The following is a 25717-nucleotide window of genomic DNA, read 5'->3' on the forward strand; positions in this document are numbered from 1 at the left end:
CTAGATGGTTGTGCTACTATTTGGTATATCAGTGTCACAAGACTGACAAAACCAGTCTCTTTTCTATAAACCCCAGAAAGGCCTTCTTTCTCTATATACTTTTGTATCATTACTTTGTTCATTGTACCAGCAGATCCTTTCAGTTCCCCCTTAAAATACGTCCAGACTACCAAGTCCTTCCCTGCCCACAATCACCACCCTGGACCAAGCCACCCACCATCTCTTACCTGGATTATTGCATTGGTCTGCTAACTGCACTCCCCTTTGCCCCCTAAAATATTTATATTTTTATTTAATATTTTATCACCAGAACAAAAGGAGGGATCCTATTATAACCTAAATCAGATCATGTCTCTGTGCCCAAAGCCTCCCAGTGGCTTCCCACTTGACTAAAGAATAAAAACCAAATTCCTTTCATTGGCCTACAAGACTCTACAGGATTCATGGCACCTGGGTTGCTCAGTGGGTTAAAGCCTCTGCCTTCGGCTCAGGTCATGATCTCAGGGTCCTGGGATCAAGTCCCGCATCGGGCTCCCTGCTGGGTGGGGAGCCTGCTTCCCTTCCTCGATCTCTGCCTGCCTCTCTGCCTGCTTGTGATCTCTCTCTGTCAAATAAATAAATAAAATCTTCAAAAAAAAAAAAAAAAAAAGACACTACAGGATCGGAGCTGCCCCCTAGCACCTCTCCACCCATCTGCTGCCACTTGACCAGGAGCTTGCTGGCTTTAGCCACCTTAGCCCCCACCCCCCCACCCCCATTTGCTCAGGACCTTTGCACTTATTATCCCCTTTGCTAAAAGACATACCCTCCCCCACCTTATCTTCCTCACCTTATTCAGGGGCCTACCTCCTCACCTTCTTCAAAACTCTACAGCCAGACCTTCCCTTGATCACTTTATTTAATACAGCACAGCCCCACCCAAGCAGCTTCCCCTTCTCTGTTTTTGTTTCCCTGAATTAGAATGCAAACAGAGAGTTCAGGGAGTTTGCTTGATTCATAACCACATCCCCAGTGCCTAGAACAGGAGTGGTATATAATAGTCATTCAAAGAGTATCTGCTGCTCACTGGCTCATTTGACCAATATACATTAAGGGCCCTCTACTGTGTTCTAGGTAGCTTGTTAAAAAACAATCTCTGCCTTCTCGGAGCTTACACTATGGTGAGGATGAGAGATAATAAGTATGTAGATAGGTAAGTTCACTTTTGGTAGAGATAAATGTCATGAATACAATTGTGAAAAGAGATAGTATCTTCACTGTCAGCCCCTCTACTTTGTATAGACTGGTGGGGAGGGCCTCTCCATGAAAGTGACATTTGAGCTGAATAACAAGAGAGAGAGAACCATGGGAAGTTCTGGAGGCAGAGCGTTCAAGGCAGAGGGCAAAGCTAGTTAAAGGCATCTAGGTAAGGAATGAGTTTGGTACAGTTCACAGTAGAAGTTTATCTATGGTTATCATCTGCTTGTATCTTGTGAATCTTCAAAGTACCCTTGAAGAGATGAGTATCAGCTCAATCGTGAGAGATACTGCTTGCCTGCACACCAGCAGCATGCTACTTTTGGTCTCTACGGCGGACATAACCCATTCATCCACCACAAGCAAGTCCTACTGCAGGAAGCCACTGGGATTTCCTTACAGAAGTCTAGGTTGTGCATGAGAGGCATGATAATGAATGGCACAGGTGATCTGAGACTGAAGGAATATTTTCTGGTCAATTTGGTATGTTCTATTTCTTGTCTGTTGGTTAGTATCATGAAATTCAAGAGGGAAGTGTGATTGGGGACTTAAAGCTGGGACTTAAGGGCCTGCATGTTTATGAGGGAAGGGAGGGCCGTTAACTCTGACTTCTTGCGTGTGTTAAATATGCTTAAGGTAAGGGAGGAGTTGGGAGATCGCCAGCCCTGGGTCTGGTCTCAGTCCAGTTTCTGGTGATGGGAGAGGATGCTCACTGTTCCTCTGCAAGTGATTCTTAGGACTTTCCTAAATAAGAGTGCTTTGTCCTTTCACCCTACAGTGTAAGGTATTGGAAACATCCCTGATCTACATTCTCATCTGATTTCTATCTCCCCTCCATGTACCACCTTCTCCTCCAGTCAACTTCCTCCCTACTGTGCCCCCCACGAACTTGGCAAATATTCTGCAAACTAAATATTTGAGCAAGGAAATAAAGACAGTTATGAGAAGTATGAAGTTAAAAGGGGAAGAAGAGCTGAGTGAAGTGGAGTGCCTCGGAGGACTGAATGAATTTAACATAAACGATCAATAAGCTATAAAACACCATTCAAATGTCAAAACCACGATTTTCCACTGCCTGTCAGAGTGCCTGACAAGCCTTCCCAATAAATAGTGAAGGAATAAGTGAATCGCAAAAAACACTGAAATGAATGCTGCGAGGAGAGGGGAGAAGAGATAGAATCGGAAATTATTCCAAACAAATGTTTTGGTCATTTATCATCCTCCCAATGTGTGTGAGTCCCTTCTGTATGCAGCCTTTAAAATTCAATGACTTGGGGCGCCTGGGTGGCTCAGTGGGTTAAAGCCTCTGCCTTCGGCTCAGGTCATGATCCCAGGGTCCTGGGATCGAGCCCCGCATCGGGCTCTCTGCTCAGCGGGGAGCCTGCTTCCTCCTCTCTCTCTGCCTTTCTCTCTACTTACTTGTGATCTCTATCTGTCAAATGAATAAATAAAAAAATCTTTAAAAAAAAAAAATAAAATAAAATAAAATTCAATGACTTGTTGCTTTCAGAAAAAGGAAAGACCTGGATACTGAACCTGAAGTAAAGTCAGGTATAGAAGAGTCTTTTTTTTTTTTTAAGATTTTATTTATTTATTTGACAGAGATCACAAGTAGACAGAGAGGCAGGCAGAGAGAGGGAGGGAAGCAGGCTCCCTGCTGAGCAGAGAGCCTGATGCGGGACTCGATCCCAGGACCCTGAGATCATGACCTGAACCGAAGGCAGCGGCTTAAACCACTGAGCCACCCAGGCGCCCCTAGAAGAGTCTTAATAAAGACTCAGTAAAATATACACCAACATATAATCCTTAAAAAAGAGAGAGAAAATGTTAAATGAGGGACATGGCCAATGTCTAGGACATGGCCTAGAAAATGAAAGAAACCCCAACATCACTATGATGTGACTTTTACACTTAATAGAACCAAACACAGGAAAAAACATTAATAATGTTGGAAATTTTCAACTTTTTATTTCCATAGCCTTACAAACAGTGTCCGAGACTTTTCCCTATTACTTGTCCGAGACAAGTAATAATATAACAGCAGGCATCCATAGAGCACTTCCTATGTGCTGACCCTGTTAGATCCACCCAGGCACTGGCACATTTCACCTATGAGGCTAGTCCTATAACTACCCAATTCTTAGAAAGGCATATGAGCAAATGAGTGGTGGAGCTGGGATTTGAACTCAGGCAATCTATCTTCAGAATTGATGCTTTTAAATGCCATTTTTCCAGCTTCTCACTTCTTCAAATGCTTTACATGCACGAAGGAAATTGGTTCTATAATCTTCCCCACTTTACCAATGAGGTATCCAAGGCAAAGAGAGGTTTGGTAACTTGACCAACATAATGCAGCCGTTTATCCCTGGTAGAAGCAGAAATGGCCCTCAAGCTCCCTGTGCTTGTGAGCTATAGGGGTGGTGACCGAAAACTCAAAGGAGCTGCCCTAGAAGGACTAGGACTAGGAAGGAGTGAAGTCTTGGCTCCCTTCTGCCTTCTAGCTGTAGCACAATCTTGCCTCCAGGAGAAATCTCCAAGGACGCATTTGAGCCCACAGACAGACTGGATTCACTATTGTTCTACTCTTCACCCAACCCAGTCCTACACAAGATAAATATGACTTCATACCTGCCTCCTAAAATACCATAAAGGTTTGCAAAGCACTAGGTTCTTAGTATGTTTATTTACTCTGATCTCATTAACTCTAGACAAGGATAAAGTGAGTCGGTGAAAACTGCTGAGACCTGGTTCCAGTATTCCAAAGCAAGCAGCATCCACTGGTCTTCTGGGGCTTGTGAAATTGAACAAATGAATTCTACTGGTGGCTTTCCATATCAAGCTGAGCCCAGAAATAACTGGCCCTCACACACACACACACACAGGTGATTCTGGAGTTTCTCATCAAGACTAATTATTAACATCACTGATGTTTCCTAAGAACTTGAAGGCATTGGTTTCAGACTGTGGGACTTCACCCGGAGGTTAACTATGAATGAGTTACCACATTCTGTTCCTGCACCCTGCTGTTTTGAGGGGGTTTCCTATTGTCAGTTTCACCTGATTATCACAACCGTGTCAGCAGGTGTCATTCAACCGTGTCCCAAATGCGGGCAGGGGCTCAGAAAGGTTAGGTGACTTCCACTGCCCCTTAGGGAGCAGGAGAAGACAAAGGTGCCTCTCAGGGAGATGGATGCCCGGCAGGGATGCCAACAGATGCTTCGTGACTCAACGTTCAGTGCTCTTCCGGCTTGTCAGCAGCCCTGTCAAATCTACTCCATTTCATGCCCCACAGGAGGGTTGTCATTCAAAATAATCACCTTGGAGACTATATGCTTATTTGGGAAATGTCGGAATCGCTCACCGATTTATCTGTTGAGGAATTTTCTTCTGAGCCTGTTTACAGAAGAACATCGTTGCGTTACTTTATATGTATGCCAGATTTGGGGTCGATCTCTTTACAAGGCTATAAAACAAGGCACCTCTCCACACGTGTCTGAGAATAAATTAAGACAAAGCCAGTTTTCACAAGCGTGAAATTAAGGTGATGATTATCAGGTACTCACTTTTTGACAATGGGCTTTAAGGATCTCATCCCTGGAGTTCTCTATATGCTGAATAGTACTGAGGTTAGGTTTTGCAGAAAAAGGAAGGGCTGATTCAACCGCAGAGATTTGAATATGTGGTTCCAGAAAGTCTGCATATTTCACTGTGAGGTTTGGACAAGAAGCCAAGCCACTGGCTAGACTATAATGGGCGACTTCTTATATAATTGTAAGATCATTTGTTTGATAAAATTAAGTGGGGGGAGGGAACTTTCCCTAATTTGCTTTCCAGTTACTGCGGAAATATGCATGATATTTCACAGTAAGGAAATGGCCTCAAACTCTGCTAAACTTTAAATTGATACTGCCTGTTATGATTTATGTTTAGAAAATGTTTCTTTTCCTCAAGTGTATGAGAAAATCATACACTTTGGGGTTGGGTGAACCCAATATGCTTCTGCTGGCTTTGTTATTTAAAATCTAAGAGTTGGAGCAAAATTATTTAAATATTGTGAATTTCAGCTCTTTATCTTAAAATACAGCAAAAACGCTGGACTCTTAAGAGATTAAATAAGATGATGGAGAGCGCTGCATTTCGCAGTGTCTGGCAGATAATGGGCATATCATAAACATGGTGCCACCTTCCAGTTCCTGTCTCCATCATACTTCTATAATCCAAACAGTTCCTTGCTGAATATGCTTATCTTGAGAGTTTCATTACCTTCTTCTCTTGGATGACATCTCTAGTAGTATCAGTAGTGTCTTAAGTGTATCTTAAGAGTATTGTAGCGTCTTAAGAGTATCTTAACTGACACTCTCTAGAAGTATCGGTAGTGTCTGAAGATCTACAGCATTTCATCTGCTATTCCCTCTTCCTCTCAGAAGTCAGCCATTTCCAAATAAATTCGCTCTCGGGTTCAAAGATTAGTCAAAATCTAGACAGCTCAGAGGTTTCAGTCTCGGGGCTCATTTGTCATCCTAGACTTTGCAACTCAGCTGACAATTAATAAAATGGCTTGGTTTTATTCCGAACTAAAAGTTCAACCATCGGCAACACCTGGGAGGGGAAGTCTAGGTGGCAGTGGGCAGAGGTTAGGCGGCATAAAGGAAGTCTAAGGAAACTCCAGGTGTCCTGAAAATCCAAAGACAGTGACTTCCTTTCTGTGCCCAGCCCAGGAGCCTAAGCCAGGCAGTGATGAAGAATCGGGCCTAACCAGGGCAGAGCAGCAAGAGCACCAGCTCAGATAGCAACTGCGGTGTTTCCCCACAGCTCCTGGGGTCCAGCAGGTCCCCAAGAGGAAGAACACACGTGTGCCCTGCAAAGGAAACAGAAGTTGTACATCGATTGTAGCAGACATTACTGGAAGAGAGAACAACCATATGAAAGAAGTTTAGCGCCTCTTTACATTGCATTCAACATCCCTTTAAATATTTATAAAGCACAGGCTATGTGCCTGATCTTGTTGGAAGTCACCGTGGCTCCAGAGGTCTATGGCCCATGAGAATCTGCACAGTATCAGAGTGAATGGCCACCCGTGGGGCTGTCGAGAGTTTCACATGTCACACAGGAACATCATAGGGCGGGAAGATACCTTCCTGTGTCAGTCATCGTCCTCCAAAGGAAAAGAACCAATAGAATGGATATCTATATCTAAATATCTGTCATTTGATAGAGAAAGATAAAGACTGATTTTAAATTAGCTCACGTGATTAGGGGGCGGGTAAGTCCAAAATTTTTGTAGAGCCAGCAGGCTGGAAACTCGAGCCTTGAGATGGAATTCTTCTTCTTTGGGAAACCTCAGTCTTCTGTTCTTTTGACCTTCCGTTGACTGGATGAGGCCCAACTGCATTATGGAAGATCATCTCCTTTACTAAAACCAAATAATTGTAAATGTTAATCACATCTTCAAAATACCTTCACAGCCATTTCTGGACCAGCGTTTGTTTAAACAATGGGGCACCAGAGGCAAGCCAAGTTGACATGGAAAATTAACCACCACACCTTCCAAACAGTGTCCTATTTCATGAAACTGAGCTTCTTTTGAGGAAAGATGGCTGTCGGTCAGCAAAAAGCCACAGCTTCATAAGCTGTAAAGAACTGAAACTACATGCATGTAGTGTAAGAGCGTCTGCAACTGCAGGTTCAGCCCCCTTAGTCACTTGTTCTTCAGACGGACTTGTGGAGTCCAAGCTGTGAATAGATGAGCTCCGGGGGTCTCTCTCTCAGCTGTGTAGCTTAGGGACAGGAGGAAGCCCTCTCCATAAACCCAGGTACAGTAGGCGTGTGGACACACTGCACTGTATCTAAATGCTTCTTTATTAATGAAGATGTTCTTTATTATTCATCTTTTATGTATCATTTATGTATGACTCTGTTAAGGAGGTATAATGAGGTCACAGGGGAGGAAAGCATTTCATAACTAACCTGACAATGCCCAGCCCCCTCCAAAAAATCACTTTTCACACCCACCTATGTACCTCTCTATGCCTTCAGTCTCTAGGCTATATATGAAGAGAGTGTTAAAGGATTGACCTTTTCTACCCATGAATGAGACACAAACCAATGTTGTTCAGCTTTCCAAGGAGAGAGAAAAGATAGTTACCATAAAGACTAGAAACGTGACCTCCTCCTCCAAAAAATTCCAGAATGGATTATTAAATAGATTGTTTGTGGACTTTTTAGAGCGAGAACTGACTGCTGGAAACAATATCAGATGACTTCTACCAAGTCATCTCTAACAAAACACTTTTCCTTCTTGGGCTGCATTGCTAATCTCATGCAATGTAGTAATACTGCATCATAGTATATTATATTTTTACAAGTTCTTTGAGAGCTCAATCATAATATCTTTTTGGACAATTTAGGGAGAGAGGCTGGATTTAAATATCAATTACAGGGGCACATTGTTGGTAGGATAGGTCTATTCAAGATTGTTGATGAATGGAACAATGTCAAAGTGAAGAGAAAGGGGTAGGAACAAGGTTCTGTTTAAGCTCTTTTCTACTAAACTTTTATCAGCAAATTAAATGAATATGCGACAATCATGTTAACAAAATTTATAGATGACACACATCTTGCTGGGCTCACTAATCCAACAAATATGGAATTAACATTCAAAATCATCCACACAGGCTTCAGTAACAAAAAGAAACAAAGAGAGAAAGTAACAGGGATAAATGTGTATCATACAGTTGCTTAAGATGCAACTTAGCAGAATTTCATGTGAAAAATTATCCGGAGGGGCACCTGGGTGGCTCAGTGGGTTAAAGCCTCTGCCTTCGGCTCAGGTCATGATCTCAGGGTCCTGGGATCAAGTCCCGCATCGGGCTCTCTGCTCAGTGGCGAGCCTGCTTCCCCCTCTCTCTCTCTGCCTGTCTCTCTGCCTACTTGTGATCTCTGTCTGTCAAATAAATAAATAAAACCCTTATTTAAAAAAAAAAAAAGAAAAATTATCCGGAACTCTGCAGCAGTTGCAAGTTCAAGAAGCAAATAAAATGGAATATCTGTAACACACACACACACACACACACACACACACACTCACGCACATACACAGACACACCAAATACAATAGCTTTTAAAAGCTGGAAAGAACCCTAGAAATTATTCAAATCAAATCCCTCATTTTACAGAGAAAAGCTGAGCATGCAATCATAGAAACACAGTAACTGATAGTAAAACCAGTATTTATGTCTTATTGTAGACATCAAAACTTTGAGTTGTTTTTAGTGTGGTCTTGATTTGCATTTCCCTGATGACTAGTGATGTTGAGCACCTTTCCATATACCTTTTCAATGGCCATCTGGATGTCTTCTTTGGAAAAATATCTATTCAATTCTTTTGCCTACTTTTTAGTAGGTTATTTGGTTTTTTGCTATTAGGGTATAGAAGCTTCTTATGTGTTTTGGATATTAAGCCTTATCAAATATAAGATCTGCAAATATTGTCACCCATTCCATAGGTTGCCTTTTCATTTTGTTGATCGTTTCTTTTTCTGTGCAGAAGATTTTTTAGTTCAATATAGTCCCACTTGTCTATTTTTGCTTATATTATCTAAATATCCATTGATGGATGAATAAAGAAAATGTGTTATATACATTAAATGAAATATTATTCAGCCTTAGAAAAAGAAGGAAATCATGCCATTGGGACATGGATGAGCCTGGAGGACATTATGCCAAGTGAAATAACCTAGACACGAAAGGACAAATACTACGTGATATCACTTACCTGTCAAACTCCCAGAAACAGAGCAAAATAGTGGTTCCTAGGGGCTGGAAGTAGGGAGAAATAGAGAGAGGTTGGTCTAAGGGCACAAAGTGCAATTACACAAAATGAATAAATCCTTAGAGATCTACAGTACAGTACAGTGCCTATAGTTAACAATACCATATCATGTACTCAAAGGTTTGCTAAGAGTGTAGGTCTTATGTTCAGTGTTAACACAAATAATAACAACAAATAAAGAAAAAGTTATTTCAATAGGCAACGGTTATTTCAAAGAGCATAAGCAAGATTTTGAGGAATACAAAAACAATATAATGGCAAGAGATTTTTAGTTTAGCCTAGCATATAGTAGAATCGCCTAGAGGGGGGTACTATTTGAGGTAGCACGGCAGCTATATTCTTCCCAATACCAAATAGCAAAACTAGGATCTACAAGTAGAAGTTAAAAAGGAAAATTCAGGTGTAGCTATGAAAACCTTTTGAACAACTGAAGCCACCCATTGATGGGAAACAGCACTTCAACAAGAATTGTATTCCCATTCCTGTGATAGATCTAAGCTCTAGGCCCGCTGAAAACAATTGACATAAAAGGGATTCAGAATTTGGGTGAAGAAGGTACAGTAGATGATCTACTTCCTTTCTATTTCTTTTTTTTTTTTAAGATACATTTTTTTGACACAGAGGGAGAGAGAGAAAGAGAGCACAAGTAAGCAGAGCGGCAGGCAGAGGGGAGAAGGAGAAGCAGGCTCCCCACTGAGCAGGGATCCTGATATAGGGCTCGGATCCCAGGACCCTGACATCAAAACCTGAGCCGAAGACAGGCACTTAACCAACTGAACCACCCAGGCCCCCCTTCCTTTCTATTTCTAAGATTCTATAACTTCAGACAACTGCCTCACCAACTTCTTATGCAAAAATAAACAGGATTTTTTTTTCTAATTTCCTCTCCCATTTTCAGGGATCAAAACTTGATTTAACACCTCTAATTTTAGAGACCTTACAATCATAATGAATAGCTAATATGCCTTATACATTCCCCATGTGCCAGGATACATGGCAAACAGTAGACCAATGTTGCCTTAAATGTCCACATACCTAGTGATTACCAGATTTGGGGGGGAAAAAAAGGCAGGATTTTCTTCTTGTTGTTAAATACATGACTAAATGTGAGGGCCATGCTCTTGTTATGATCAAATACTTCCAAAGTGTTTTATAATCATTTTTATTCATTTACTTAAATAAATCCAACGATACAAGTATAACAAGTGAACATTTACTAATCTAGTTTTATAAGTACATTACAATGGAATTAAAAGCCTACTAAAAATCCAGTGCCAATCCACATAATTTAAATCATTTTATTGCACAAATTGATTTTTTAATTATATTGGTTTCTCTCCTGTTCATTCTAATAAAATCATATATTATTGAGCCCTTATGCTAGATAAAAACTGAAGCAAAAAAAAAAACTGAGGCAATCATTAAGTATTTAGCAAAATCCATAGAATTTTATAATGCAGAGTAAATTCTAATGTAAAATATGGACTTCAGTTTAAACTAATGTATCCATCGTCACATCAGTTCTAACAAATACATTACACCAGTGGAAACACAGAAGAAACTTCAGAGGTGGGGAGTTTATGGGAACTCTTTGTACTTTTTTTTCAATTTTTCTGTAAACCTAAAACTGCTCTAAGAAATGAAGTCTGGTAATTAAAAAAAAAAAGATTGAAGCAGTCAGGGGCACCTGGGTGGCTCAGTTGGTTGAGTCTCCACCTTCAGCTCAGGTCATGATCCTGGAGTCCCAGAGTCAAGCCCCACGGCAGGCTACCCACTCAGTGGGGAGTTTGCTTCTCCCTCAGACCCTCCCCGCTCATGCTGTCTCTCTCACACACTCTCTAGTAAACAAAAGCTTTAAAAAAATAAAATAAAGGGGCACCTGGGTGGCTCAGTGGGTTAAGGCCTCGGCCTTGGGCTCAGGTCATGATCCCAGGGTCCTAGGATCAAGCCCCACATCGGGCTCTCTGCTCCTTGGGGAGCCTACTTCCTCCCCTCTCTCTCTGCCTGCCTCTCTGCTTACTTGTGATCTCTGCCTGTCAAATAAATAAATAAAATCTTTAAAAAATATAAAATTAAATTAAATTAAATTAAAAATTGAAGCAGTCAAACTTTCATCAGCCCTTTGATTAATTACAATTAAGCCATGCCCCCAAAAGTATCTATCACCCTGCATTTATCACTGTTTGCAAATATCTCAGCCATAGAAATATAGAGATACTAAAGATAGAAAGAAGCAGCTCTCATTTATAACTGTCCCACTGTGTGACATCATCACAATCTGGAAGCTTAGCTTTCCCCTACCCAATTTAACACAGGACCGGGTGTTTTTAATATATCCCAAGGAGAGTGGGAGGGTTGTTCCATGAATTTTATACATATTTGGACTATCCGATCCCTTTTCCTGAAAGAATCTCCATCATCCTTCCAATTCTTCTAGCCCTCTAACTAGACAGTATATCAACCCATCCCAACTGGCCCCAAGGACTCATGTTGTATGCACAGTGAAAGTAGCTGTCAACAGGCCTGAAGTGCCTGTCACGTGCAAGGCCCTGAGCCGGGTTCTGGGGACAGTGCCGTGTCTAAGGCAGGCAGCCTTCCTCTCCTTGGCAGAGAAGGAAAACACCACACGAATTTTACAATAAACAACCCTATGTTTATCACACTCACAGTGTTCACACAAAAGATACTGATTGAATGAATGAATTCAACTGATTAAGAACATGGATTCAGTTTCACTTTTCCCCTTCTACCTACTACCTAGAAAATGTTTACTAAGAAAAAAAATAGCATAGACAGAATAACGTGTGCATATCCAAAGTGCTTAAACTGAATATGTTTAAAATATTGATATAATCACTTAGTTGATGTCCTAAGTTTCAAATAAGCCCTATTTTTTTTTTTTTTAATTTAAGAGGAGTATTTTTTCCTGGTTAGCAGCTTCAAGTGACCAGATGACTATCCTGCATGTTTTGTGAGAGCACCTCAGGAAGGCTGACTATGTGTGTTAAGTATTTAAATGTTCTGACCAAACTTCTGATGTTCGGTTCAGAGGAGTAGCGAGGGAACTCTCTGTTCTGTCAGCAGGATAAGGCAGTAACTGCGCACCCTGTCCGAGAACATCAAAAGGCATGTGTTTGTTTGGTTTTCTGCCAGCTCTTTCCAGCTACTCAGGTGAGGCTCAGAGTTGGACATACCCAGGGAGGGAGCGGCAGGTGTAGGCAAGGGAGTGATTAAAACGACGGAATGCATCCAAGTGGTGCAAGGAGGGAAATGAGGGCATGAGTGGGGCCTTCTCAAAATAGCACTTGAAGACATAGGATTATGCTTCACTATTCTTTTCTCCTCAAAGGAGGAGTTCAGGGAGCCAATAGAGCACATAACAGGGTTTCTAACCAAGAGGGAATAATAGAAAGATCATTTCCCACCTCTCGCCTTTGCTGTCTCTCAGTGTGTCTCTCGCCTCCTTTATTAACATGACATGCCTGGAGCCCGCTGCTTCGGGGCTACTGGAAGAACAGAGCCTTTTCAGCTTCCCCTGGATTAATCAATATTCCTTTCACTTCAATTCTCTTTCGACCTTCAAAAGTAACCTTTGTGGGTGACTTGTACTCTTGCTGGTGTGAAAGGGGCTGGATTGCTGGATTTGATCATCATGTTATTTCTATTTCTGTCTGGCTAAACACTAAAATCCTAACTCCAAAGTCAGAACAAAAAGCAGGTCCTTATTCCTCTAACCAAAATAGTTCCTTAACAGGGAAACGAGACTCAAGAGATACGAGTGAGACAAAAACCAGTGTTGATTATATTTCCAATGACCCAATTACAATGAGAAGGAGTCGTATCACCGCCCCTGACAGTGACCTGTGCTGGTAACCTGGAGGAAGGTAGGCACCTGTCCCAGGTGTCCCACCCAACACTTCCACATCAATCTCTTTGGCCCAAACTCAGTCATGGGGCCACATCCTCCCTGTGGGACCACCAGGTGGGGGGCAGCACAGCAACCAGCAGATTCAAGAACACATCATCCAGACAGTGGAAAGTTTCTGTCCCCTTAGTCTCAAGGCATGTGAAAGTCCCCAAAGGATCCTTCTATTCATATCATCCTGCTCAAAGGAGAGTATCCCGGGAGCTGTCACTGTGCTAACTCTCGGCTTACGAATCTGACTCTCTTTCTCTTTCTTGCCAGCCCCACTTCACCGTCAACTTCAAGCCTTCACAGCACAGAGGCCATTCCATTTTATTTTTGTATCTGAAACACGTGAGTTTGCTCAGTAAAACTTTGGCCAGTGCATGAATGAGTAAGTGCGTGAGCAGCTAAACCGGACAGGGGAATCTGAGGGAAGACGTGAAGAAGACATATGTTCCAAGGATCTAATTTGCCCAATTGGCTTATTTTGGTTTTTTTTTGAAAAATCACATGTATTTAGCTTTTCATTTTTTCCCACCTCAAATTGTTTTATCCAGTGGGAAGAGAATTTTTTAAAATTTTAATATTTAGAATTGCTAAATTTTCAATCCGATGCCCTGATAAAATCTTTTCTCTGAAGGCCCAGTGAACATAAATATGAGAGTGGTTTATGTCCTCCCTATCTTCAAAAATGTTTACGATGTGCTTATCCACAAGCACTGGGTAGGAGAAATCCTTCCAGAAAAGCTGAACAAACAGCTACTTATCATCTAGCTCAAGGTATTTAGCATGAGACTATAAACAGATCCCATACATTTTCCTCCTTTGCAGATATAGATCAATAATAATGCCTTTGGGTGATTTGTAATATATAATAACTTAAAGTTCTATTTTTTACTGTCTCACATGTAAAATGGTGTAGATACTATAATATGCCACCTTTTAAGCGAGAAATCATGGGCATGTCAACTGTCTTTTTCATGACATTATAACCCTATAGCTTCCTTTCATTAATATGAATTAATAGCAAGTAGAGGTATTGATCGTCTTCAGTTTTCTGAAACGTGCTGTGGGACGGATAAGCTTCACTTTCCACAAAACGTTGAATGCTTGGCCAACCGCTTTCAAGATACTGTATTGGTACAATGATGAGTAAATATGCAAGGCAAAGTTTTAGCTTGTGTTTAAACAGGCCGTCAGGAAATGAAGGACTCCGTTGGTTTTGCATCTGTCTTGCTTTTGAGACTGGAGATACGTATATGATGGAGGAAGAGTAGCACCTAGTGGTAATAAGTATCCGCTGCACCCACCACGTAGCCGATGGAAGCGTTCCAGAAAGTAGTTCAGCCACATTGTGAAAAATGAAATTTGTGTTTCAGGCATTTTTAAATGCTGGCATCTTCGATTCCTCAGATGGGTGTTTATCATGTCAATTAAAGAATCTGAGTCAACTCTATATGCTTGAATATTTCCAGATAAAATGTAGAGACAATCAATATAGCCAAGAATTTAGTAAAAGACCCCAGGGGTGCCTGTTTGGCTCGGTCAGTTAGGGGTCAGACTCTTGAACTTGGCTCAGGTCTTAAGCTCAGGATTGTGAGTTCAGGTCCCACAATGGGCATGGAGCTTACTTTAAAACAAACAAACAAACAAACAAACCCTAAACTTCCCAAACTTTTTACAGGTACCTAAAGTATATATGGTAAAAGGTACAGGTTAAAATAATATATTTCTTAGATGACTTCAGATTTTATTTAACAATTATCTTGTTTTGAAACGAATGTTGCTTTCTTAAGCAATGAGTTAGTCGCTGAAATTATTCAAAGAACTTATAGTACATTTCTTCTTTTTTAAGATTTATTTCTTTATTTGAGAGAGCGGGCAAGGAGAGGGGCAGGGGGAGAAAATCCTCAAGCAGACTCCCCACTGAGCTCGATCCCAGGTCCCTGAGATCATGACCTGAGCCAAAATCAAGAGTCGGACATTTAACCGACTGAGCCACCCAAGCACTCCGGAAGTACATTTAAATAGCTATGCTGAACTTCTCTTTTCTTTCAGTGATGGATAAGCACAACACAGTATTTTACACCCTTTGGACATAAAATAAATTAATAATTGAGGATTAAAAACTTGTATAGTGGAAACTAATTTTAATTATATAGCTTAGAGTTTGGATGACATTGACAGAGGTAAGGAGAAATCATTGGTAAAAGTATGAATAATCATTTGTGTATACCGTTATTCCTATACTAAATATAAATCCAACTGAAATTTTATTCCCCTAGTGGGGTATAATCATAAGAGTATGTCATTTGTCCATGAGACCCTGATAGGAAAAGACAGAACCGTGAAATTCGAATTGCACTAAATATTTTGTTTTGATTCCCAGGCTCTTTTTCTAGTAGCAGACACCACACACACACACACACACACACACACACACACACACACACACTCAGGCCAATCATCATACCCTGCCCATTGGTCTTTGCGATTATTCCAAGGTTGTCCATTCAAAGTGCAGCTTCCAGCAGAGACACCTTCAACCAGAGCTGGAAGGGAAGTCCCTTCTTTCCCCTTAGGTGGTCAACTGTAAGGGGCAATGCTTGAGCCCAGAGCAGCTTCTCGCAGCAGAAAATGAAGGCCAATAACAAGACACATAGCCCTTAACACATGAGTCTCTCATTCTCTGGCTCCTGTTTTAAGTTCCTGTTTCTCCTCCCAGTTTCTCTTCCCATATCTCTTTGAGACAAAATCTACTTCAAGATATGTTTCCACAACCTGAAGAAAACTGACTCGTACCGCGTTTCTAAAATAAGATGTAGCTCTGCTCATGCCACCACCCTGGTCAGAAAATCTCCACTGCTCTCCATTGCTTGAAAAATAATCTCCAAGTGCTTCTGACTTTGTGATTCGGCTCTAATCTACCTTTCCAGCCTCATCTCATTCAATCTAGTGAAACTGTTCCTTATTTCTTCAAAACACCTATGATTTATTCTCATTCACTCTGCCCCATGAAAATTATTTTCTACCTCCAGACAGACACCCCTGTTTCCACCTTCTGAAATTGTATCCACTTTTAAGATCAACCACCAATGACTCATCTTCTAGAAACCCTTCCTCATTACCCCACGAATCAGCTAAGCTGAGGGTCAGCTGCCTATAAATGAAAATGTAAAATTATAATCGTTTAAAAAAGTAAGAAATTTAATTCTTGCTCATGTAAAAGGAGCCTGGAGGTAGGGATTCCTGGCGGTTACAGCGGCAACATAGACACCAATATATTAGTGTCTGTGCTACACTAACAAATTAGCACTAACTTAACAGCTCCAAACAATGCACTTTTATTATCTCCCAGTGTCTGTGAGTGAGGAGTCAGGCCTTGGCTTAGCTACGAGGCCTCTTAAGGCTTAAACCAAGGTATTGGCTGGGCAGTAACATCATCAGGAGCCTGGCGGGGGGGGGGGGGGGGGGGGGGGGCCGGGGATCCACTTCCCAGCTCCCTCAGAACTGAATTTTTGGTAGAATTCATTTCTTGGTAGCTGTAACATTCGTCAAGCACTACTTTTTCAAGGACAGCAACAGAGAGAAAAGAGTCTCTGCTGCTTGGAGTCTCTGAATTCAGGGAAGGCATAGGCCCTCTCCCCTGATTAGGGCAAACCTACCCAAAATAATCTCCCTTCTGATGAACTCAAAGTCAACTGATAAGGGACCTTAATTACATCTACAAAATTCTTTCGCCCTTGCCCCATAAGGAAGTGTTGTTGTGGAAGTGATATCCCACCTCCTTTGCCATGTCCCACTGATTAGAAGAAGCAAGTCACGGGTTTCATCCTAACCCAATGAGAGGGGATTCTATAAGGGCATGACTCATCGGGGGCTACTCAGTATTGTCCACACAAGCAGGGACCCGGGTCCTCAATTTTTCTGCTCTACCCTATCACTAGCCTCCAACCTCAAGTTCCCCTCATGATGGAAGAAGGTGCTAGAGCTCTACCCATTATGTCCTCCTAAAACACTGCAGAGATGAGGAAAGAAATAGAGCAAGAAAGAGAATTCCTCCCACCTGAGTCAGTCGCCTGTAAGCAGAAGTCCAACATGTTCACTTAAACCTCTTCAGGCTCAGCTGCTGGCAATAAGAAGTGCATTATCTGTAAAGGAGTTATTAAGAAGCAATAAAGCATTAAAGTCAGCCTGCTTTTTGTTGTCACCATCCACCAGCAATTCTAAACAATCCAGTGACAGAATACTCCTTCCCAAAAAACACTTTACTGGTGGTCTAAATTGTAAACAACTGGTGTGATTACAGTTGAGTTTTAATAATATACTATATAGGGATGCCTGGGCGGCTCAGTCAGTTAAATGTCTGCCTTCAGCTCAGGTCATGATCTCAGGATCCTGGATCAAGCCCCACCTTCAGGTGGTCCCTGCTCAGCTGGGAGTCTGCTTCTGCCCCTCCCCCATCATGCTCATGCACTCTCTAATAAATAAAATCTTTTAAAAATAATAATATATGGGGGCGCCTGGGTGGCTCAGTGGGTTAAGCCGCTGCCTTCGGCTCGGGTCATGATCTCAGGGTCCTGGAATCGAGTCCCGCGTTGGGCTCTCTGCTCCGTGGGGAGCCTGCTTCCCTCTCTCTCTCTCTCTCTGCCTGCCTCTCCGTCTACTTGTGATCTCTCTCTGTCAAATAACTAAAAAAAATCTTTAAAAAAAAATAATATATGTCCAAGTTTCAAATTAACATAGTTTTATTACTTATCCTCTAATAACACAGTATTCTATTTGGAAGTTAATTCAAAGAACTCCCCGTTTTCCTCCCCTCACATGAGAACTTGTCTATCTCAAGAGTACATTCATACGCTTTAGAAAATCTTCCAACTCCTGGAGTGCCTGGGTGGCTCAGTCGGTTGAACATCTGTCTTTGGCTCAGGTCATGGTCCCAGGGTCCTGGGAGAGAGTCCTGAGTCAGGCTCCCCACTCAGTGGGAGGCCTGCATCCACCTGTGCTCTCTGTCATTCTGTCTCTCTCAAATAAATAATAAAATCTTAAAAAAAAAAAAAACAACTTCTAACTCCCCTCTAGACAGTTTGTGCCCCAGCTCCAGTAGAAGGACACATCCTTGCATTGAGACAGCAGATTCCAAGTAAACAATGATAGCTTAGGAAAGAAACAGAAATGGAATTACTTCAATTCTTTCATTCTGAGTTGTTACTTTGTATTTAAATTTAAGACAGCGGAAGAGAGTGTGTGCAAACTGTGAGGTGTATTGTTTTGTTTGGGGATTGCAAATTTTAACTTATGTATGAAATGTATGAAATATTTCACTTTATGGTGATGATTTGAAATTTAAAAAAAAAAAAATTTTTTTTTCAAGTAATCTCTGCGCCCAGTGTGGGGCTCAAACTTACAGGCCCAAGATAAAGAGTGGCACACTTCACCCACTGATACAGCCATATGCCCCTTTCTTCTTTTTTAATTGTTAGTTACTTCTAAACTAGAGAACAATTTCAGAAAATGAAACATCACGTCAGTGGTCAATTCAATAGGTGCCTATTTTTGCAGATGTTTTGGTTTTATTAAATTTTAACTTTTATTAACTTTATTAGTTACTATAATGTCATCCATGACTATGACAAAGAATTATGCAATATAATAGGTTATTTTCTTTCTATTTTATTACTCCTGACATAATTATGGAGCTCAATGACCTTGACCTATCTTTCAGGAAATAAATAGGCATAATAAGTAACTACAGAACTGGGTAGCATGCTTTGCTGAACCCAGTTTTGAGATGGGGAGCTCTCAACTTCCTGTAATTCTAACATTTGGTTTCCTCAAATGCCTCCTCCATTAATCTGGGGAGGGAGCTGGAGCAGAAATCGCTCGTGCCCTCAGACTGTAGCTGGCCCCAGGGGGTGCAACCCTTTGTTCAGACTTTCACAATAAAGAAAGATCCAGGGGCACTGGCCATGACAAGGACAGGGTCAATATGTGGACATTCTCAAATGCAATACTTGGTTATTTCATTGTGCAAGAAAACAAGGATTTTGCATTTCAAAACTAAGTCATTTCTATATTTTAAATTCATATTAATAGAAATTGAATTCTATTTGTTTAAGTAACTTTTAATAAATGTTATTCTCAGTAATATTGTTATTTACTAAATAATAATGATGTCATGTGTTAAATAATACTTATTTAATAATATAATATAAATAATATACACTGAGTAAATGTTATTAAATGATAATACATTCAATTTTAAAGTAAGCATCACATCTCCAATGTGCTACATACAAACAGTTAAGTCAAATGTAAATGGAAAAAGAATAAAGCAGGGTACATTCTGGAGTTAACACAGTAAGGATATGTACCCCATAACAGTGAGGATAAGATACGCATGTTCACTCCAAACCTCCTAAACTTTCCCCACGGCAGTGGGTCAGGGCGGGGGAGAAGGTATTAGAGAATCTGCCTGGAAACCTCACAAGAACAACTCCTCCCCTTTTCAGAGTTCTGATTCTTTTTGTCACTGACCCACCTCCAAGTCTTCTAGGCCAAGAGATACATAGCCCATGCTGAGCCAGCAGAGAAGAAGCGAGCCGAGGAGAAGAGGTGTGGTGCTTCTGCCTCAGAGGCTCCCTGTTCCTTCTAGGATTTCTCAAAACGGTTCTCTCTGGCTTAGAAGAGATTCCTGGCTTCCAGATGCATTCTGACAACTAACACGGTGGCAGAGGCTCCCAAGACTGCAATTCGAGATGCTCTGACCTTTTAAACAAACTGAACCTGAGATCGTCTTAACATGAGAGAGTAAAATAATGCTTTAATGGTGGGGTTTGTGTTATTGAATGTATTATACCAATTTTTTCTATTACTTAGTGGAGAGAGTCAAGTCACAAGGGGCCTGTGTCAAGCAATGACGCGAGCAGATAGGAGACATGGCGGGACCAATGTTCGCTCACACCCCAGAACTAATATCAAGGTCTGCGGGAACCCAAAACCTATTAAATCCCTTTAAAAAGGGACGGACGTTGGCAGCAAACTGTCAGACCCTTCACACCTGACCCCTCTGTGCCAGACCACTTAAAAAAGGCAAGTGGCGCCGAGGGCTCTACGGGATGGATCTCTGAACAGAACCGAGAGCCCTCCCTGCTTGAACATCAGAAGGCGGCCATCTCTCGGACCTGTGCCCCATTCGCTCTTCTCCAGCTTCTGTAATCTCAAGTGTTCCTTATACTGACTTCCTCTATGGACATAAAAGCCACCATCCCCTTTAATAAAAAATACCTTCGGGGCGCCTGGGTGGCTCAGTGGGTTAAGGCCTCTGCCTTCAACTCGGGTCATGATCTCAGGGTCCTGGGATTGAGCCCCACGTCGGGCTCTCTGCTCAGCAGGGAGCCTGCTTCCCCCTCTTTCTCTGCCTGCCTCTCTGCCTACTTGTGATCTCTGTCAAATAAATAAATAAAATCTTTAAAAAAAATACCTTCAAATGCCCCTGCATCCCCCTTTTTTCTGTTTCACAAAGAAGCCCCTCCAAAAAATCACATGCAGACAGTCATGTCCACCATGACACTCCTGCTGTTTACCACTGCCAGCTGGCTCCTGTCCCATCACTGCCCTGAAAACTCTTTGATGAAAATTCCCGAAGGCCTCCTGTTGGCCAATGTAATTTCTTTTTTTTTTTTAACTATTTTTCAGTGTTCCAAAATTCATTGTTTGTGCACCACACCCAGTGCTCCATGCAATATGTGCCCTCCTTACCCACCACCAGGCTCACTCAACCCCCCCATCCCCCTTCCCTCCAAAACCCTCAATTTGTTTCTGAGAGTCCACAGTCTCTCATAGTTTGTCTCCCCCCTCCTATTCCCCCCTCTGCCACTCACTTCTCCTTTCCATCTTTTATTCAATTCTCAGAGTCCCCCAGATTCTCTCTGTCAAGTGACCCTGTTGATCACTCTGTGTCTTTAAAACTTTTTTCCCTTTTGGGTTTCAAGAAAACACTCCTAATTCTGCTGCCTCGCTCACAGACTTTCTTGTTGTTTAAAGGTTGGTGTTCCCTAGGGATCTGCACTCAGACGAGTCATTACCTATGGCTCCAATTGTGACCTCCAGACCAGGACCATCCTCATCCCCACGGCCCTGTGTTAGAAATGCAGATTATGTTGCCAGAATTCAGGACACCCAGTTCAATTGTAATTTCAGATAAGCAGTGAATTAATTATTTTTTTTTCAATTTTTTTTTAATTTTATTTTTTATAAACATATATTTTTATCCCCAGGGGTACAGGTCTGTGAATCGCCAGGTTTACACACTTCACAGCACTCACCATAGCACATACCCTCCCCAATGTCCATAACACCACCCCCCCCAACCCCCCTCCCCTCATCAACCCTCAGTTTGTTTTGTGAGATTAAGAGTCACTTATGGTTTGTCTCCCTCCCAATCCCATCTTGTTTCATTTACTCTTCTCCTACCCCCTTAACTCCCCATGTTGCATCTCCTCTCCCTCATATCAGGGAGATCATATGATAGTTGTCTTTCTCTGATTGACTTATTTCGCTAAGCATGATACCCTCTAGTTCCATCCACGTCGTCGCAAATGGCAAGATTTCATTTCTTTTGATGGCTGCATAGTATTCCATTGTGTATATATACCACATCTTCTTTATCCATTCGTCTGTTGATGGACATCTAGGTTCTTTCCATAGTTTAGCTATTATAGACATTGCTGCTATAAACATTCGGGTGCACGTGCCCCTTCGGATCACTACGTTTGTATCTTTAGGGTAAATACCCAGCAGTGCAATTGCTGGGTCATAGGGTAGTTCTATTTTCAACATTTTGAGGAACCTCCATGCTGTTTTCCAGAGTGGTTGCACCAGCTTGCATTCCCACCAACAGTGTAGGAGGGTTCCCCTTTCTCTGCATCCTCGCCAGCATCTGTCATTTCCTGACTTGTTCATTTTAGCCATTCTGACTGGTGTGAGGTGATATCTCATTGTGGTTTTGATTTGTATTTCCCTGATGGTGAGTGATATGGAGCACTTTTTCATGTGTCTGTTGGCCATCTGGATGTCTTCTTTGCAGAAATGTCTGTTCATGTCCTCTGCCCATTTCTTGATTGGATTATTTGTTCTTTGGGTGTTGAGTTTGCTAAGTTCTTTATAGATTTTGGACACTAGCCCTTTATCTGATATGTCGTTTGCAAATATCTTCTCCCATTCTGTCAGTTGTCTTTTGGTTTTGTTCACTGTTTCCTTTGCTGTGCAAAAGCTTTTGATCTTGATAAAATCCCAATAGTTCATTTTTGCCCTTGCTTCCCTTGCCTTTGGTGATGTTCCTAGGAAGATGTTGCTGCGGCTGAGGTCGAAGAGGTTGCTGCCTGTGTTCTCCTCGAGGATTTTGATGGATCCCTTTCTCACATTGAGATCCTTCATCCATTTTGAGTCTATTTTCGTGTGTGGTGTAAGGAAATGATCCAATTTCATTTTTCTGCATGTGGCTGTCCAATTTTCCCAACACCATTTATTGAAGAGGCTGTCTTTTTTCCATTGGACATTCTTTCCCGCTTTGTCGAAGATGAGTTGACCATAGAGTTGAGGGTCTATTTCTGGGCTCTCTATTCTGTTCCATTGATCTATGTGTCTATTTTTGTGCCAGTACCATGCTGTGTGGGGCTCTGAGCATAGAGGAGCAAGTGCCTCCCTCTGGAGTTTCTCTGAGCCACTGTGGCTTTTGAGTCTGTGGAAGGGCTTGGACAGTGAATTAAGTTGCACAGTTGCACAGTTATTCCATCTAGAATAGTCTTAAGGACTTAACTCTGAAATTGTGGAGGAAGAGGTAGCCTTTAACGGAAATAGCGCTGTTCAAACACTTGTGGATCCCAAGATCCAGTCATTGAAAGCCCTGCTCTCGTTCCCCACACTAGTTCACTGAGCACCCACCCGCTCAGCGCTGCGGACCATGCCAGATACTGTACAGACTGGAATGGTTCGAACCATGGCAATCACTGATACAACAAGAAATACTGAACGAGCTGGGTTCCAGTGAACTTCGCCGATAATTATGGTAAAATTCTTGATATGTCGCTATTATAAGGAAGTAAAAATCCCAACGGTGAATGGAGGTTATTAAAAGGAGCAGCAGCAATTAAGTCTCAGATACTTACATAACTTTAGGATGAAAATATCAAGAACGATAAAGGGAAAATCATGGAAGCCAGTAAGAGACATTCCATAAAATAATAAAAGACAGGACCTTTTCGTAAAGGCAAGGTCTTTCTTGACGGCAAGAAAATATCACAAGTTAGAGTAATGCTCATTATTTATTGAATGTGTTCAGTATGTCACATGCGGAGATCTTCTAATTCTATGAGAGATTTCAATTTAAAACTCCCATTGTGTGGACTAGATAATGACCAGCCTACTAGTTTCTTCCCATGCAAGGGTCTGGGAAACCGATTTGGCACAGTAGGTGGCACTGTCTCCCCTGGGTTTCTCAGTTTCTCTGAGCAGAACCTTCCTGAGGGAGGCGCTGTTGACACCGCCCACTGCCCCCTTGTCTCGCTGCATCCACCTCCCGGTCACACCAATGTGTGCCGCCCTGCCTAGCTGCCCGCCTCTCTCTGAGGTTGCCCTCCTCCAGCAATGCCCTTGTCCTCTGCTACTACCGGGAAAATCTCTACTCATCCTTTTCTCATCAGGCCTTAATGAAATGTCCCCTCCCCTGTGACACCTACTTGAGGCCTCAACATGTAACCGCCACTTGAGTGATAACCTCAGCTCTCCGTCAATGCCCGCTGTTGCACAGCAGTAACGCTTTATAGTCACTCTTGTATTCCTTCATCAAATATTTATTGATCACCTGTTATGGATCAGACCCTGTGTCCGGCCCTGAAAACAGAAAGATGCCTGGTGCGTGGGGTCTGCTCTCATGCAGGTGGAGAGCTCCAGGGGGAGACAGGGACCTGATTGCAGGATGGTGCACTAAGGATGGGCGATGATGTGCCAGGGTGAGCTGTAAACGACTGAGTGAGCGGAGGAGGTGGTGATGCCTAACAAGGGTGGTGGTGGGGGGATGCCTGGGATGGCAATGCAAGGAGCAGTCAACATTGCTAAGGAAGGAGAAGGCACTCTGGGCAGTGGGGAGAGTGGAAAGGCCCGTCAGTTACCAGTGCTAGAGCTGGGGAAAACCTACAAGCAGATGGGTGTTTGGGGGAACTCAGAGAGACTGACAAGAGATAAGGCTAGAGACAGGAGTAGAGATCAGAATTCCCCTCCTTTTAGGAGGCTTAGCTCTTATTCAGGCAGCATATTAGAATCACCCAGGTAGCAGCATAAAACTACAGCCCCTCCAACCCCCACCCCCACCCTCACCCTCTGGGTGCCTGGGTGGGGCAGTCAGTTGAGTGGTGGACTCTTGACTGTGGCTGAGGTCACGATCTTGGGGTTGTGAGATTGAGCCCGCCATGAGGCTCATGCTGAGCCTGGAATCTGCTTAGGATTCTCTGTCTTCCTCTCCCTCTGCCCCTCCCCCCAATGCAGTCCCCCTCTCTCTCTCCAAAAAAAATGTATATATATATATATATATATATATATATATATATATATATATATATATTGCACAACCCAGAGTTGCTGATTTCACAGATCTAGGCAAGGGCCAGAAATCTTCCATTTAACAACCATTCAGGTGACTCTGATGCATTTGCCCGAGAACTGCATTTTTTCTTTTTTAAGATTTTATTTATTTGACAGAGAGATAGAGATTTCAAGTAAGCAGACAGAGGGAGAGGGAGAGCAAGGACTCCGAGACCATGACCCGAGCTGAAGGCAGAGGCCCAACCCACTGAGCCACCCAGGCGCCCAAGAACTGTGTTTTTAAGAAACTTCTAAAAATGACGGGAAGCCCTTGAGGGACTTCACAAACACATAACAAAGACTTGAGTTGTAGAGAAAACAGTCTTGTTTTAAGAGGATGAGGGTAGAAGCAGACAGTACTCGTAGGTGGCCTTTTCTGGCCAAAGTAAGAAATGCTAAGGGCCCCAAGCAGAGCAATAGTTTAGGGTACAATGAGATTCATCCAACACCACCCGGGTGCCCCATTTAATGCTCTTTTTGAGGAAAATACCGATCCTTCCCACAGAACTCTGTGTGACTCACATATGGCAGAAGACAGAAATCGGGCTCTTGAATTTCAACAACATGTTGGCAATGCTGTCTCCTTCCATCCAGCCTCTCTTAAGAGATGGATTCTTCCACCAGCAACACAGAACATTGTAAGGGCCTACTTAGCTAGAGCGATTCCATACGATTAAACAGTGATTTTGTTGTTCATGCAGTAAAACTTAAAATGACCCTGCCTCCTCCCCTCCAGGGGAACTTACTTAAAACCAAGTCCCAGAAACCAGTAGAATATGGTCGACCAGTCCCTGATAACAGAGCCCAAATGCAAGGGCGGGTCAGGTCAGGTGGAGGTAACAGAGCCGGAATGCAGGGATGAGTCAGGCCAGGTGGAGACATCCAATCAGTAAAGCCCGCATACTGTCCCCCTAGCTACCAAGGAGTGTGGGCCCCAACTTTTGGGCACCAATTTGGACCAAGGTGATAGGCTAGTTCAAATAGCTACTATGGGGTGAATTGTAATTCAGTTAACCACCCGTGTGTGACCAAGCATGACTGTGCAGCTTTCTCTGTGTGTTGCAATCTCATTGGCCACCTGTGTGTGGCCAGGCTCAACCACAG

General features: G+C 42.4%; 1 long non-coding RNA gene across 1 annotated transcript; it reads right to left on the bottom strand.

The window, feature by feature from the left end:
• Nucleotides 1-3192: 3192 nt before the first annotated feature.
• On the bottom strand, nt 3193-25243 carry LOC125094714 (uncharacterized). Its single transcript, XR_007125667.1, has 5 exons — nt 25136-25243; nt 17040-17124; nt 9010-9053; nt 6485-6649; nt 3193-6094 (listed from the first exon to the last, which is right to left on the bottom strand). It is a non-coding gene; the product is annotated as an uncharacterized LOC125094714 (long non-coding RNA).
• Nucleotides 25244-25717: the final 474 nt, after the last annotated feature.

Source organism: Lutra lutra, chromosome 3 (genome assembly GCF_902655055.1).
Source record: "Lutra lutra chromosome 3, mLutLut1.2, whole genome shotgun sequence".
Lineage (NCBI taxonomy): Eukaryota > Metazoa > Chordata > Mammalia > Carnivora > Mustelidae > Lutra > Lutra lutra.